Source organism: Canis aureus, chromosome 15, assembly GCF_053574225.1.
Source record: "Canis aureus isolate CA01 chromosome 15, VMU_Caureus_v.1.0, whole genome shotgun sequence".
NCBI classification, from domain to species: Eukaryota; Metazoa; Chordata; class Mammalia; order Carnivora; family Canidae; genus Canis; species Canis aureus.
The window spans coordinates 54,741,170-54,755,699 of record NC_135625.1 but is presented as its reverse complement, the minus strand read 5'-3'; the positions used below and the strand labels follow the sequence as shown (position 1 = coordinate 54,755,699).

The following is a 14,530-nucleotide window of genomic DNA, read 5'->3' as shown; positions in this document are numbered from 1 at the left end:
CATGTGATTGATGTGACCGGGAAAATAGAAGTCATGGTTTATTAATCGTGGTTGGGAGAGAACTAAGTAAAACTTAACCAAACAAAGGAAAGTCAATACACTTGAAGTCGGGCAAGCCAGACATACTCATCTGTTTTCAGTTAATTGATAATTTGATCACCCAAGCAAATTATGGAGGAAATGAGGCATTCTCTAGGTTAGACAATAATACAAAGACTGGTTGAGATGCTTCTCTTAGAAGGTCCCGTTCAATTGGAATCACGGTGTGTGAGATCTCAAAGCAACCTCAACAACCAGCTGAGGCAGCCTGTTGATTACTGGGAGCTCACACACACAGCCGAGACAGGCTGCCCCAAGCTCAAGCCACTGTTGTATCCACAATCTAAAGAGATTAAGGGTTTTCCCAGGTTGATGGTTAGTGATGAAAATGGAACTTTTCGATAATTTCTTCTCACTCTTCTAATTTAAAACAACAACAACAACAACAAACTCCCTGGATTCTATTCAGTATCGGTGGCATAGAAGTGTTCACGAATGTAAAGTGTATATAGGAATATGTTCACAGCATGGACACAAGATGCAAACATTACCTCATAAAACTTACCTATGAAAATGCTGTATTTTTGCACATTGATGAGGTACACTAGAATGATCAAACCCCTTTTGCAAAATATCAATTGGAATTTATACGATCTGCTAATTAGTTTATAAACTATTTTAAAATCGAGTCTCCTACGTCCAGACCTATGGGTTGGAGTTCGGAACCAGGTGGTATTCTCAGTTATATACTGCTAAGTTAAGAGGTGAATTCCTGAAGGGTAGTTTTAAGGGGTGTATCTCATTGCTTTTCATCAAACATTGATTACTGAGGTATCATCACATAAAATGGACAGATCTAACATGAATTATAAAGTCGATGCACTCGCATAGCCGTCACTCAGACCAACATAGAGAAAGTTCGTAGCACCACAAACTCTTCCCTAGACCTCTCCCATCATTACTTTCCTCCCCAAGGGAATCCCCATTCTGATTTCAAGCACAGTAGAGGATTTTTCCAGGTTCCACATTCATTTACATGGCTATCATAAACAAACCTGCTGTGAGTGTATATACACGTCCTTGGAGTACAGTACTGAGAGGAAAATGGCTTCATCATGGTTGAGAGCTAGTAGTTGACAGCCTGTAACTAAAGTCAGTTTCCCAAGACATTTCGCCAATGCAGATTCCCAAGAGCAATGCACAAGGTGCTTTGTTGCTTCAAACCCTCACTCACACTTGTTCTTATCACACGCATGTGTTTCGTATTAGTGTCCTCCTGAGCCAATGGTGGTATTCATTGTGGTTTTAATTTATGTTTCCTTGATGATTAATGATATTGGACATGGATAACCACGTAAGTATATCCCTTTGTGAAGTACCTGTTCATATCTTCTGTCCATTTGTCTGTTAGATGGTCTTTGTGAAGGTTCTTTCTATATTCTAGATAAGCATATGCACGTATGTAATATATACCAATATAGATAGTATTTATACATATAAAATATGTGTATTCCTTCACACATTCCAGCTCTCATAATGGTGTCTTTTGATGAACCTAGAGGGTCATGATTTTAATGAAGCCCAGTAGGTGATTCCCATTTTATGGTTAGTAATTTTTGTGTTCTGTTTAAAAATCCTCACAAGTCCCACAGACATTGTTGTGTGTTTTATTTTAAAACTGTAATGTCAGGAGATCCTTGGGTGGCTCAGTGGTTTGGTGCCTGCCTTCGGCCCAGGGCGTGATCCTGAAGTCCCGGGATCGAGCCCCACATCAGGCTCCCTATGTGGAGCCTGCTTCTCCTTCTGCCTGAGTCTCTGCCCTCCCACTCTGTGTCTCTCATGAATAAAAAAAATAAAATCTTAAAAAAAAAAAGAAAACTATAATGTCTTACCTTAAAGTTTTAAAATTAGAATTCATCTGGAGTAGTTCTTTGGATTATGATGCAAACTAGGGGTCAAGGTCAGCCCCCACCATAAATATTCAACTCATCTTGCACCATTTTTTGATAAGAAGCCCTCCCTCAAGGGCCCCCCAGACCATAAGACAGGTGGTCATATATGTGTGGATGTATTTCTGAATCTCCTATTCTGTTCCAGTTCTGTTTTACTCAAATTTTGCCCTAATGCCATACTGTATTATCACTGTAGTTGGAAAATCCTCCAACTTTGTCTTCAAGAGTGAGTTAGTCATTCCTGACTCTGTCTTCCCATATACATTTTATCTATTTTTATTTTTTATTTTTAAAGATTTTATTTTATTTTTTTAAGTAAACTCTATACCCAACGTGTGGCTCAAACTCACAGCCCAGAGATCAAGAGTCACATGCTCTACGGAATGAGTCAGCCAGGTGTCCCTCCATAGAAATTTTAAAATCAGCTTATCGTAGGACACTTAGCAGGATTTTTATGGGGATTACATAGAACCTAAAGAACATTACAAGGAAACTGGTATTTTAAGATACTGAATTCTCTTACCTATTCCTCCATTTATTTAGATCTTAAAATTTTTTGTCTTTTGCTTTAACTTTATTTTGCTTTTTTTAAATGAAGTTGATTTTTTGATGCTATTGTTAATGACACTATTTTATATTTTTTATTTTCCTACTTTACATTGCTAACATACAGAAGTAATTGGTTTTTATCTATACCTATAATAAGCGAAATTTCTATGCTAATTCTAGAAGTTGATTTGTAGATTCATTGGCATATTCTTATACAAATTCACATCATCTGCGAATAATAGCAAGTTTACTTGTTGCATCATTTGTATGCTTCTTAAATTTTCATTTTGCTGTATCATATTTGATAATCCCTTCAGCAAAACACTGACTAGCAGGAGCGGTGGTCTCGGCTTTATCTCAGTCTCGGTCCCTGAAGGACAGATTACAGTTTTTTTTTGTATTTTCTTAATGTTCAGTTTATTGGGTTGTATTTCAGTGCAATGCAACTGCATTGCATTTTTTTAAATAATAAATTTATTTTTTATCGGAAAGATTTCAATTTTATCCCTTCAAGAATTGTATTGACCTGGATTGTTTCAAAATACACTCTTTATCCAATTAAGGAATGGTATCTCTATTTGTAGTTTTCTAGGATTTTGTCATGAATGGGTGTTGAATTTTATTAAAAGCTTTTTTCCCTGTATCTACTGGAATAACCGTGGTTAATTTTCTTTTTTATTCTTTCAGCGTGAGGTAGAGGGATTTCTTTCCAGACCGAAACCAAACTTGCATGCCAGAATTAACTCCATTTTGTCATCATGTGTTACTGTCCTTATAAATGACTGCATTTTATTTGCTAATATTGTGTTTACTCACTAACTTTTAGCTTATGTTCATGAGTAAGACTGGTCTCTACTTTTTCTTTCTTGTAACTGTCAGGTTAATATAAAGGGGTAGTTTATCCACATTTTCTATTTTGTGAAGAATTTTTGAAGATCAGTGCTATTCTGTCAAAACTCGTGGCATCCTCTCCTTTTGGTGAAGCCATTTGGGCCTCACTTGTTCTTTAACTGTCATTTAATAGACATAGAACAAATAACATAGAATACTTTTTCTTGTTGCCAGTTTTGTCAAAGTTTCTCAAGAAACTTGACTGTTTTGTCTAAATTTAATGATTTTTCATGATTTTTTTCTCCTTTTGTTTTGTTTTGTTTAGAGAGAGAGAGAGAGTTGGCAGTGGTCTGGAGGGGCAAAGAGAGAGGGAGAGAGAATCTCAAGCAGACTCCCTGCTGAGTGTGGAGACTGACATGGTGCTCCATCTCATGACCCTGAGATCATGACCTGAGCTGAAATCAAGGGTCAGATGCTCAACTAGCTGAGCCACCCGGGCACCCTAATCCTTTTACTTTCTTAAATAGACTTTATTATTATTATTATTTTATTCATTTCTTAGAGCACTTGGAGGTTCATAGCAAAGCTGAGCAGAAAGTACTGAGAACTCCCACATACCCGCTTCCAACATAAATGCACAGCTTCCCCCACTGTTGGCATCCCACACCACAATGAAACGTTGAGGATCATCAATAAGCGAACATTAGCACATCCTCACCCAAAGTTCATGGCTTACATTATAGTACACTTTTGCTGTTGTCATTCTATAGGTTTTGACAAATGTATTATGACCTTTATCCACCATTGTGGTATCTTGCAGAATAGCTCCACCGCCTTAAAAATCCCCCGTGCTGTGCTGACTCAGCCCTCACCCCTCCAACCTCTGGCAGCCACTGATCTTTTCACTGCCTCCAGAGTTTTGCCTTTTCTAGAATGTGATACAGCTGGAATCACAGAATGAATCAGCCTTTTCAGAGTGGCTTCTTTTCATTTAGTGTGTTTTAAACTCCGTTCTGAGGTGTATATATGGTTGTGAAAGGTGTCTTTTCTATCTCCAGTTATAATCTGTTCTTGAAGACTATTTAACCTTATGTTTATATTGTCATCTTAAGCTGAGTTTCATGCTGTATGTTTTTTTTTCATACATTTTACTTTCATTATTGACTTTATATGTAAAATTGGACCCTTTCAAGCAACATTTTGAGGTCTTCCTTTTTTATCTACTCTGTCAATACCTGCCTTTTAATTCTAGAGTTTAAACAATTAACTTTTTTAAAGCTTTTGAGAAAGAGAGAGAGAGAAAGAGAGAATATGAATGAGGAGGGGCAGAGGGAAAGAGAGAAGCAGACTCCTTACTGAGCAGAGAGCCTGACACAGGGCTTGATCCCAGGACCCAGGACCCGAGCTGAAAGCAGATGCTTAACCATCTGAGCCACCTAGGCGCCCCTTAAACAATTAATTTTTAATGTAGTTTTGGCATGGATGGATTTAGGTTTACCATATTCTTTGTTATCTCTTTGTCTTATTCTGTTTCTCTTCCTCTGCTTCTTTTTCCTTTTCCTTCCTTTTGGATTATTTGATTTTCAAAAGGTATTCTTTTAAAATTAGGCTACTATTGTTATGGTCATATCTCTGCATTTTTGAAGTGTTTCTTTAGGAATTACCATATGCCTCCCTACCCTCCTTGGAGTTCATCCTGCAGTATCTTAGGGCACCAGGTAAAATGTAGAAACCGTGCCGTTGTATTGGTCATTTAACAGCACCCGTCCCACTGACTTCTATGATGTGGTTATCATATGATATACAGTCAAACCCCTATCAGTCTATACTGTCTTTTTTCTTATTCTCAAGAGTCATATCTAGATTTTAAAAACTTAAAAGGAAAAGCAGTCCTTTATTTTTATCCTAATCATCTTTTGTGTGCTCTTTTAAAAAAAAAAAAAAAAGAAAGAAAAGATTTTATTTATTTGAGAGAAAGAACACATGCAGGGAGAGAAGAAGGAGGAGGCAAAGAGGCAGAGGGAGAAGCAGGCTCCCAGCTGAGCAGGGAGCCTCATGCAGGGCCTTGATCCCAGGACCTCGAGATCTTGAACTGAGCTAAAAGCAGATGCTTAACCAACCGATCCGCCAGGCAACTAAGCCAGCTGGGCAGCCCAGTTTCTGTTTACCTTGCTGCATTCTTTTTTTTTTTTTTTTTTTAATTTATTTATGATAGTCAGAGAGAGAGAGAGAGAGGCAGAGACACAGGCAGGCTCCATGCACTGGGAGACCGACGTGGGACTCGATCCCGGGTCTCCAGGATCTCGCTGGGAGCCCGAAGTGGGACTCGATTCCGGGTCTCCAGGATTGCGCCCTGGCCAAAGGCAGGCACTAAACCGCTGCACCACCCAGGGATCCCCCCTTGCTGCATTCTTAAAGACGCATATGCATCTCTGAAATCACTCCCCACTGCCTTAAATCCTTTGCTTCAGCATTTCTGGTAAAGCAGACCTTGTGAGTCCAATTCTCTCAGTCTTTCTTTCTGAAAATACTTTTATTTCACTTTAATTCCTGAAAGGGACTTTTGGGAGCTGTAGAATTCTTAGTTAACAGTCCTTGTCCTTTGAGTTTAATGATGTTCCACAGCTTTTTGGCCTCCAGGGCTACTGATGAGGAATTTGTGGTCCATAGTTAATGTATCATTTTCCTATTATGCTTTCAGAATGGCTTTCTTTGGTTATTATTTTTAAATTTTTAATTGCAATATAGTTAATAGTGTTACAGTAGGTTCAGGCATACAGTATGGTGATTCAGTGTTCCATACAACACACACTGCTCATCCCAAGTGCCCCCCCTGAATTCCCCATATTCTTTTCACCCATCCCTCCAGCCACCCCCTCTGGTAACTCTCAGTTTGTTCTCTATTAAGAGTCTGTCTCTTGATTTGCCTTCCTCTCTTTTTTCTTTGCCCATTTGTTTCTTTAATTCCACACGTGAGTGAGGGCATATGGTATTTGTCTTTCTCTGACGGACTTATTTTGCTTTGCATGATATGCTCTAGTTCCATCCACATCATTGCAAATGGCAAGATTTCATTCTTTTTTAATAATGTTCTATCGCGTATATACACCACATCTTCTTCACCCGTTCATCTATCAATGGGCACTTGGGCCGTTGCCATAATTTGGCTATTGTAAATAATGTGGCTGTAAACACGGGGGTGCATATATGCCTTTGAATTAGCACTTTTCTGTTTTGGAGGTAAATTCCCAGTAGTGGCAGTTACTAGATCATCAGGGTAGGTCTATTTTCAGTTTTTTGAGGAACCTCCATACTGTTTTCCAGAGTGGCTGCACCAGGTTGCATTCCCACTAATAGAACAGGATGGATTAAATGGATTACAGACCTAAATGTGAGACCTGAAACCATAAAAGTCCTAGAAGAAAGCTCAGGCAGTAATTTCGCTGACATGGACCATAAGAACATTTTTCTAGCTCCAGAGGCAAAGGGAAACAAAAGCAAAAACAAACTATTGGGACTTCATCAAAATGTTATGCGGTAGACTTTCAGAAGTAACAGTTCTGAAGAATACTGGGAAGGAACAGATCAAAGAAAGAGGGAACCGGAGTTACAACGAGCTCTATCCTGGAAAGATAATGAATATGTATTAAAAACTCTTGGTAAGTTTTGACTGAAACTTTAAAAAATACGGGTAAGATAGATTTGCAAATTGAGGAGGCAAAAATGCTGCACGATGTGGTGTTCCCGTTTTAAAACTATCTCACTAAAAAGTCGGTTTCACTCCAACAAAAGACTCTTTCAGTATTCCACGGCTTAGGAACACATGGGTTCAAACAACAGGTTCCATTTTTAGTATTCTCTTTCGAAAATAGCACTCATGACCCCAGGAAAACAGGCTAAACATGCTAAGATTGCAGAGCACCCCTACAGTTGCTTGCTCAGGACCACCTATTTGGGATGATTACTGTCCACGTAGGTGCCCAGTAGCATTTAGGGATATACTGAAGACATAGGACAGTGGGGCTACTGTGGACCATGGCACCTCTGTGGTTCTGCTTTGCTCGCTGCTGCAGAGGAAAACTCAATGCACTCAGGAAGACTCAAAGTCTGACTGCTGCCAAGGCCCTCACCGCCTCACCAGTCCCACGGCCCCACCCGCGATCATATGTGCTTCCTCCCAGGTAGACACTCGGAAATTTCCACGTATGGTCTCATTTACTCCCCACAGGCCTCTATAAGGCAGACACTTAGAGAGCTCTAGCAAAACAAAGCCTACAGCAAGGGTCACACTGCAGGAACCCAGAGTCATGTGTGACTGCAAACCCATGTTTTACCTCTTCATACAGAGTGGCAAATGCTGCACAATTTTCCAACTACATTATGCTGTATGAGAGTCTATGACGACCATCTGCTATTCAAGCATACATAACAGAACAAAGGCCCCACGGACTGAGGACAGGTGACCCAGCTTGGAAAGGGCAAGCGTGGAAACAGACACCAGGTCTTCTAAATTGCCCTCAGACATCTTTTCCTGGTAATGCAGTAGAGAGGGGCAGCATTCCTGTTATGCAGACTAGGAGTAGGAGAGAGAAAAAAGAGGTCATTAGCCTTAGGGACAACTGCTGTTGGCTCTCTAATGATCACAGTTTAGTAAGTGGGAGATATAAAGATAAGAGTACAGTTGCTCCTTGAACAACTTGACATATATATGCCATAAAGATAGAGAGTTCAGTTGCCCCTTGAACAACAGGTGTTTGAAATGCATGGGTCCACTTCTTTATACACAGTTCAGTACCATATATGTCTTCAGTCTGGTGGTTTTCCTTTTTTAAAGATTTAGTTGGTTATTTAAGAGAGAATGAGAGAGAGTGTGTACACATGAGTAATATCTCACATATTCTCATTTTAAAACTTGACTAAGACATCCTAAGACATCCCTATTGTTTCTTTTTTACAACATAAAGTGAAAGGAAAGCTGTAAATGTTTTACTGCAAGATATGGAGCTTCTTCTGGTATTTTCACATTTTTTATTCTAATACTTAAACCTGGTAGCCGACTGAACATTATTTCACTTTGGGGATCCACTGAAACTCTTACTACACTTAATCCCTGTGACATGATGTCTGAGCATCTTCCCATATCCTTATTTGGCATTCATTTGTCTTTTGTGAACTGTCAAATCATTTTGCCCATTTTTAAAAATTGGGCTATTTGTGGGGATCCTGGGATCGAATCCCACACATTGGGTTCCCTACAGGGAACCTGCTTCTCCCTCTGCCCGGGTCTCTGCCTCTCTCCGTGTGTCTCCCAGGAATAAATAAATAAAATCCTTAAAAAAAAAAAAAGGCAGTCAATAAAAACAAAAATTGGGTTGTTTGTTTTCTTATTACTGGCGTTTGAAAGTTATTTATACCTTTTGGATGCAAATCTTTGTTTAGGTGTGTGGTTTACAAAGATTTCCTCTCAGACTCTGGCTTGTCTTTTTATTCTCTTAATGTCTTTTGCAGAATAGAAGTCTCTGATCTTGATGATGTCCAATTTTAAAATACATTCCATTTCCTTGCTGTCTGTTTACCTTGTGTATCAATTACCGAGAAAGAAGTGTTAAAGTCACGAACTGTCATTGTGGATATGTCTGCTTTTCTTTTCAGTTAGAGTAGATTTTGCTTTATAGATTTTGAAGTTCCATTTGTAGATGAAGACACATTTTAAATTGTTGTGTACTATTCATGGATTGACCTGCTTATCATTTTTAACTTTCCTTGCTCTGAAGTCCATGTTATTTGATATCAACACAGACAGCCTCACTTCCTTTTGTTTAGCGTTTGTAGGATATATCGTTTTCTATCTTGTTACTTTTGATCTATCGTTAAAGGAAATCAGGACTGGACACTAGTTTAAGTGGTAAGAGCAGATTTTATTCAGGAACTATTGCAATAGGGGAAAAGAGACCCAGTCCAGGACTAGGCTCAATTCTGAACACACCATGGACAAACGGAGATTTGTAGCCAAGAAGCACATTGGAAGTCAGTGGATAGAAAATTGCTAAGAGGGAACACCTGGGTGGCTCAGTACTTGAGCGTCTGCCTTTGCCCCAGGGCGTGATCCTGGAGTCCCAGGATAGAGTCCCACATCGGGTTCCCTGAGTGGAGCCTGCTTCCCCCTCTGCCTATGTCTCTGCCTCTCTCCCTGTGTCTCCGCAGGCACCCCTCTTCCTTATGATTTTAATAATATTTTTTCCCCAGCTCACTTCATTGCAAGATACATATTAATCTACTGTTTATATCATCAGTAAGGATCCAATCAACAGTGGGCTACTAACAGTCAAGTTTTGGCGGAATCAAAAATTATACGTGGATTCTCAGCTGTGCTGGGGGATGCTGTCGGGACCCCTAATCCCCACGTTGTGGAAGGGTCAGCTATATTGTGATGAATTTGTAGTTCTTTACTGTATTACACTTTCCAATTTTGTCGCTTCTACAAAAACCTGAAGCAGAGAATACAATGTTCATTGAAACCACTGTTTCAGTAACTAAATTTGAGCTACTGTTGATGAAATTGAGTGCTGTATATTTCTTGTTATGAGAGTATCTCGTGCACGCATGCACACACACCATCCCTACAGAGCCTTGTGTGCGCTCCTTCTTTTCCACTCGATGCCAGAGAAACTTCCCTGTTTTATCCATAAAGTTCACGTTTCCAAAGCCAACCAACAGCACTGCAAACATGGACTAGTGGTAACAGGAGCGAGGGATGTCTCGGTCCAGTTAGACCAGAGGAGTGGCAAACATTGTTGCCGCCAAAGCCAACGGAAAGCCCGTTTACAAATATGATGGTCACAAACGACACTTCCCTACAAAATAAAAGTGGCATCCTGTTGTCTCATCCAAACTCTCTGTGGCCACAACCAAGCGAGAAGCTTCCAGCTTTCCTGCACTTACTTGCTTCCCTTACGTTTGTCACCTCAGATAACACGACTTTTCTTGTGTGCAGCTCATGTTTTGATTTTTTTTTTGTAACTTCTTCTAAAACTTTCTAAGGTTTTGTTGTATTAATTTCTTCAAAGAATATCGAAACTTTCTAGCTAAGGATCTCCTACAAATGACTGTGTTGTCTTTACTTCAAATACTCAATAAACTTCCTTTGTACTCTTAAGAGTCATTAGGCACCATGACAACCCACCGGTTAGTTCTCAACATTTTGCAATTCAGGTCACTAGTCAGCTTTCTTCCTGGTCTTCAGACCTGCTTCAATACAACAGGTAAGTTTAAAAACAACTTTCATCTGTGAAAAATCCCATAGGAGTTCAGGATTGTTGCACTCTAATGGATACATGGAAGCAAATGTGTATTTCTAGAAGCCAATGAATTTATGACTAGGAAAAGATACAGCACCTGTAAGTTGTTCAGCTTCTTCCTCAAAAGTAGAGCTAACAAAAAAAGTCAGTGCATATGTAGAAAAAGCCTTAAATAAGGGAGGAAGAGAAGTAGAACATGTTAAAAAGAAGGCCAAATGAGAGAGGCATCCTGCCTCTCAGTATGGTTTCCTTATCTTTTACTGCATTTAGGATGATTATTTTATTTAGTTTTTTAAAGGTTTATTTATTTATTTATTTATTTATTTATCCATGAGAGTCACAAGAGAGGGAGAGAGAGGCAGAGACACAGGCACAGGGAGAAGCAGGCTCCATGCAGGGAGTCTGACGTGGGACTCGATCCCAGGTCTCAAGCATCAGGCCCTGGGCGGAAGGTGGCACTAAACCACTGAGCCACCCAGGCTGCCCGGATGATTATTTTAAAGTATTAAGAGGTATCATGCTGGGAAAATCCTTTCAATGACTGGAAAAAAACAAATAGTCACACAATACAATTTGCTGACAGCAGACAGATACGATGAATGTTGTCAACTTTCTCTTTCATTAACCCTATGACAAAGCACTATTTAAAGTACAAGGGAAGGCTATGGGAGGACTTGCTTCCACCTCTATTTCTGTTGGCATTTTCTTCCTTATGTTTGTCAAGACAGAGAGAAGGATCCTATCCTTTCTTCCTCTCTTTCTTTCCTTCCTTCCTTCCTTCCTTTTTCTTTCTTTCTTTCTTTCTTTCTTTCTTTTTTCTTTCTTTCTTTCTTTCTTTCTTTCTTTCTTTCTTTCTTTCTTTTAGTCTTTTGCTGAGAAAAAGGCTAAGCTATAGGATTTTCCTTTTTTGATGAAAGTCATGGAAACCTGGAGACTCATGAGTTCCAAGCTTAGGGTTTCTGAACTGAAATTAAGAATTTAAGGATTACAGTAAAGTCTCAGAGCAAGAGATATGAGGCCAAGTATTTTTCCATGGAAGCCCAAAGAGAAAAACAGAGGCTGACAACAGAGAAGAGCTGTGACATAAACCACAGATGATGTCAGAATTGTGATTTCTGTTAAATCTTGCCATGTATGCATGGATGTTTGTACAGATACACACTCATAGATCTCCGACAGTTCTTGTTCTTCAATGGTTATGCTAAAGGTTTGGGGGGTGGGAACCATCATTCTTTGTCTTGGGATATTTTGCTTACTCTTTCCTATGAAAGGACATAGAAAATTAAGTATAAAGATAATTCACAGATTTCAACTGTAACAGAAAATATCAGTTTTTAGTCCATAAAATCCAAACACCTACTGATAAAGCATCCTAGGATGCTTTATCACTATAAAACTCCAATGGGACACACGGGAAAACTTCACATAAACTACTTCCAAAGACAAAATTATTTTCACACTTTCTAGAGGTATTCAATATTTAATGTTGATGTCTAGAGGAAAGATCTTAAGGACTACAGATGCTCAGACATTGTAGAAAAGGATGTAGTACTGCCACGTCTACCATCAATTCTATCTAAGCGAGTGCTATTTTATGGTGTTACTTATTACTGTATATAAAAGTACTGAAGACCAAGATTCTTTGGACATATTCGTACAGTTTCCCCAAATCTATAAGATGGAAATAGGACTTTTTTTGAGCATTTTTTTCCCTCCTGATTCACTAGCACCTCTCAAAAATAAGCTCTAGGGATTCATGAAGTCCATTCGATAATATCCTAAACACCACAAATTACATATAAGACCACCATGTTGATATAGATCTACTCAGATTGTCAAGGAATTATTTAACTTAGATTATGAGCAGCTACGTTTACCAGTGCTTCCAGTCTGGGACCTCATTTCTAAGCGTGTGGGTTTGTTCTCCTGTTTTAATAATAACCAATTTAACAATCAGCTTGGCAGTCAACTACTTTAGAGTTTCATTAATATTAGCTCTCTTCGGGGATCCCTGGGTGGCGCAGCGGTTTGGCGCCTGCCTTTGGCTCAGGGCGTGATCCTGGAGACCCGGGATCGAATCCCACGTCAGGCTCCCGGTGCATGGAGCCTGCTTCTCCCTCTGCCTGTGTCTCTGCCTCTCTCTCTCTCTCTCTCTCTCTGTGACTGTCATAAATAAATAAAAATTAAAAAAAATATTAGCTCTCTTCTCATTTATACATGAAACGACTGACACTGTGGGACTACTTGTTTTTCTAATATACCTGTAAAAGGGCTCTGAATTCAAGGTAACAAACCTTCTGGAAGAATTAGCTCAGGCTCTTTTGTTTAAACTCAATCTTTGTCTTGTAGAACTTCAATGTATATTTTACAATTTTCTTCCAATACTTTAGGACTCACTTAAACTTCTAGTCCCAAAACCACGATTTCCTTTTGTTGCTGAAAGGACTTAGAAATGCAACGAAGTTACGAGCTAGAAGTTTTTCAGTTTTTGAATGTCAGTAAAAACCAAACAAAAGGAAACAACTAAAAAATTCAAGGAATTCAACTGGAATACAAAGTGGTCCTCATTTCACAGGACTCCCTCTATCGTTAATCCTCACGAGAATGAACACAGAAAGGAAGCTACTCCCTTACTGTATGATGAAAGTCATGATTTTTGTAATGCTTTTCCAAATCAAAAAGCTCTCGAAACTAGTTCTTCCTCTCTCCTCTTTCCTGGTTTTGAGTAAAAGACCCTTCTTAGTAGATGATCTGGTACATACCGAGCACTGCTGGTTGGCTGCACACACACGTACAACAACATGAACTCAACAAGCAGAACCAAACGTCACTCTCCTTTCACGGCTCTCCGATTCTTTTCTATTATCAGACATTTTAAGTTACGAGGCAGAGATTGAAGGTTGACTAAAGCGAAGTAAAAACTCTCCACTCTTTCGGGGATCTCTTTTTGACCTTCCTGTCACCTTCTGAGCCTGGCCCTCTGAAGGCAGTAGAGCGCCCTGTTCTCTTTATATGGGTCCCAGATAGCCTGAGCCACATGCTTTACTCCACCATCACCCATCAGCAGCACTTGGCTTCTGGGCCTTACCTGTTTGAGCCTGGCACGGCTGTCGGTGCTGAGTGCTTGCGAGGAGCCGAGATGGCACCTGCTGATTCGAAGCCACTGCAGGTGTTGGTCACACCTCTGACTCACTGTCCCGACCTGGAGGAGCCACCTGCACCCTTTGCCCCTCCGAAAGATGTATCAGGCCCCAGTGCCCACTCTCGAGTTCGTCGAAGGGCTGGAGCAGCCACCTCCCTTACTGGAGCAGCCAGCCCTGGCCCCCAAACAGCAGCTCGTGATGGCTGCACCCGACGGAAGGCGTCCCCTCCCCCCTCGTTGCACGGTTTCTAATTTTTGTGGTTGTCATAAACCTCTATAATTGCGTCATGAGTTTTGTTTGTAATAAAGGATAAGTTAACTTCGTACGAAAATTTCCTCTGATGCTTTTAAATTATACATCGCGGTACTCTACGTCCATTCCCAGTGTCGCACAGGCGAGACCAGGAGGTACCTGGGCCCCATTTCCACCACACAGACAGCCGACTACTGACCGTCGTGCCCATGCCCTCCCTGCTGCCCCTGCAGCCCCTGCCTTTCTCTTTGTCTCCGCGGCCTTTCCTCCTCTGGGACGTGCGTGTGCCTGGCGTCCTCGGTGGGGCCTCCTGTCTCTGCCACAGACACCAGATTGACTCATCGTTTTCCCAGTAGTTAAGAAACATACCGTTTTTATTTCAAAGCCATATTCCTGACTGAACCATCATGATGTGAAGCCCCCAAATGAAATATTTTCATCATCCAGGAGAGGGTTCCCTCGACAT

At 40.2% G+C, this 14,530-nt stretch overlaps 1 protein-coding gene across 2 annotated transcripts in view; it reads right to left on the bottom strand.

Annotated features, from left to right (window-relative positions):
- The window catches only part of LOC144284874 (cyclic AMP-responsive element-binding protein 3-like protein 2), a 77,079-nt gene extending 63,037 nt beyond the window's left edge, over positions 1–14,042 (bottom strand). The window contains exon 1 of one of the 2 annotated variants that reach the window (XR_013353291.1): positions 13,758–14,042. The gene's annotated coding sequence lies outside the window, so the exon portion shown is untranslated. The remainder of the gene's footprint in view (positions 1–13,757) is intronic. The other variant, XR_013353283.1, reaches the window with a different exon arrangement.
- Positions 14,043–14,530: the final 488 nt, after the last annotated feature.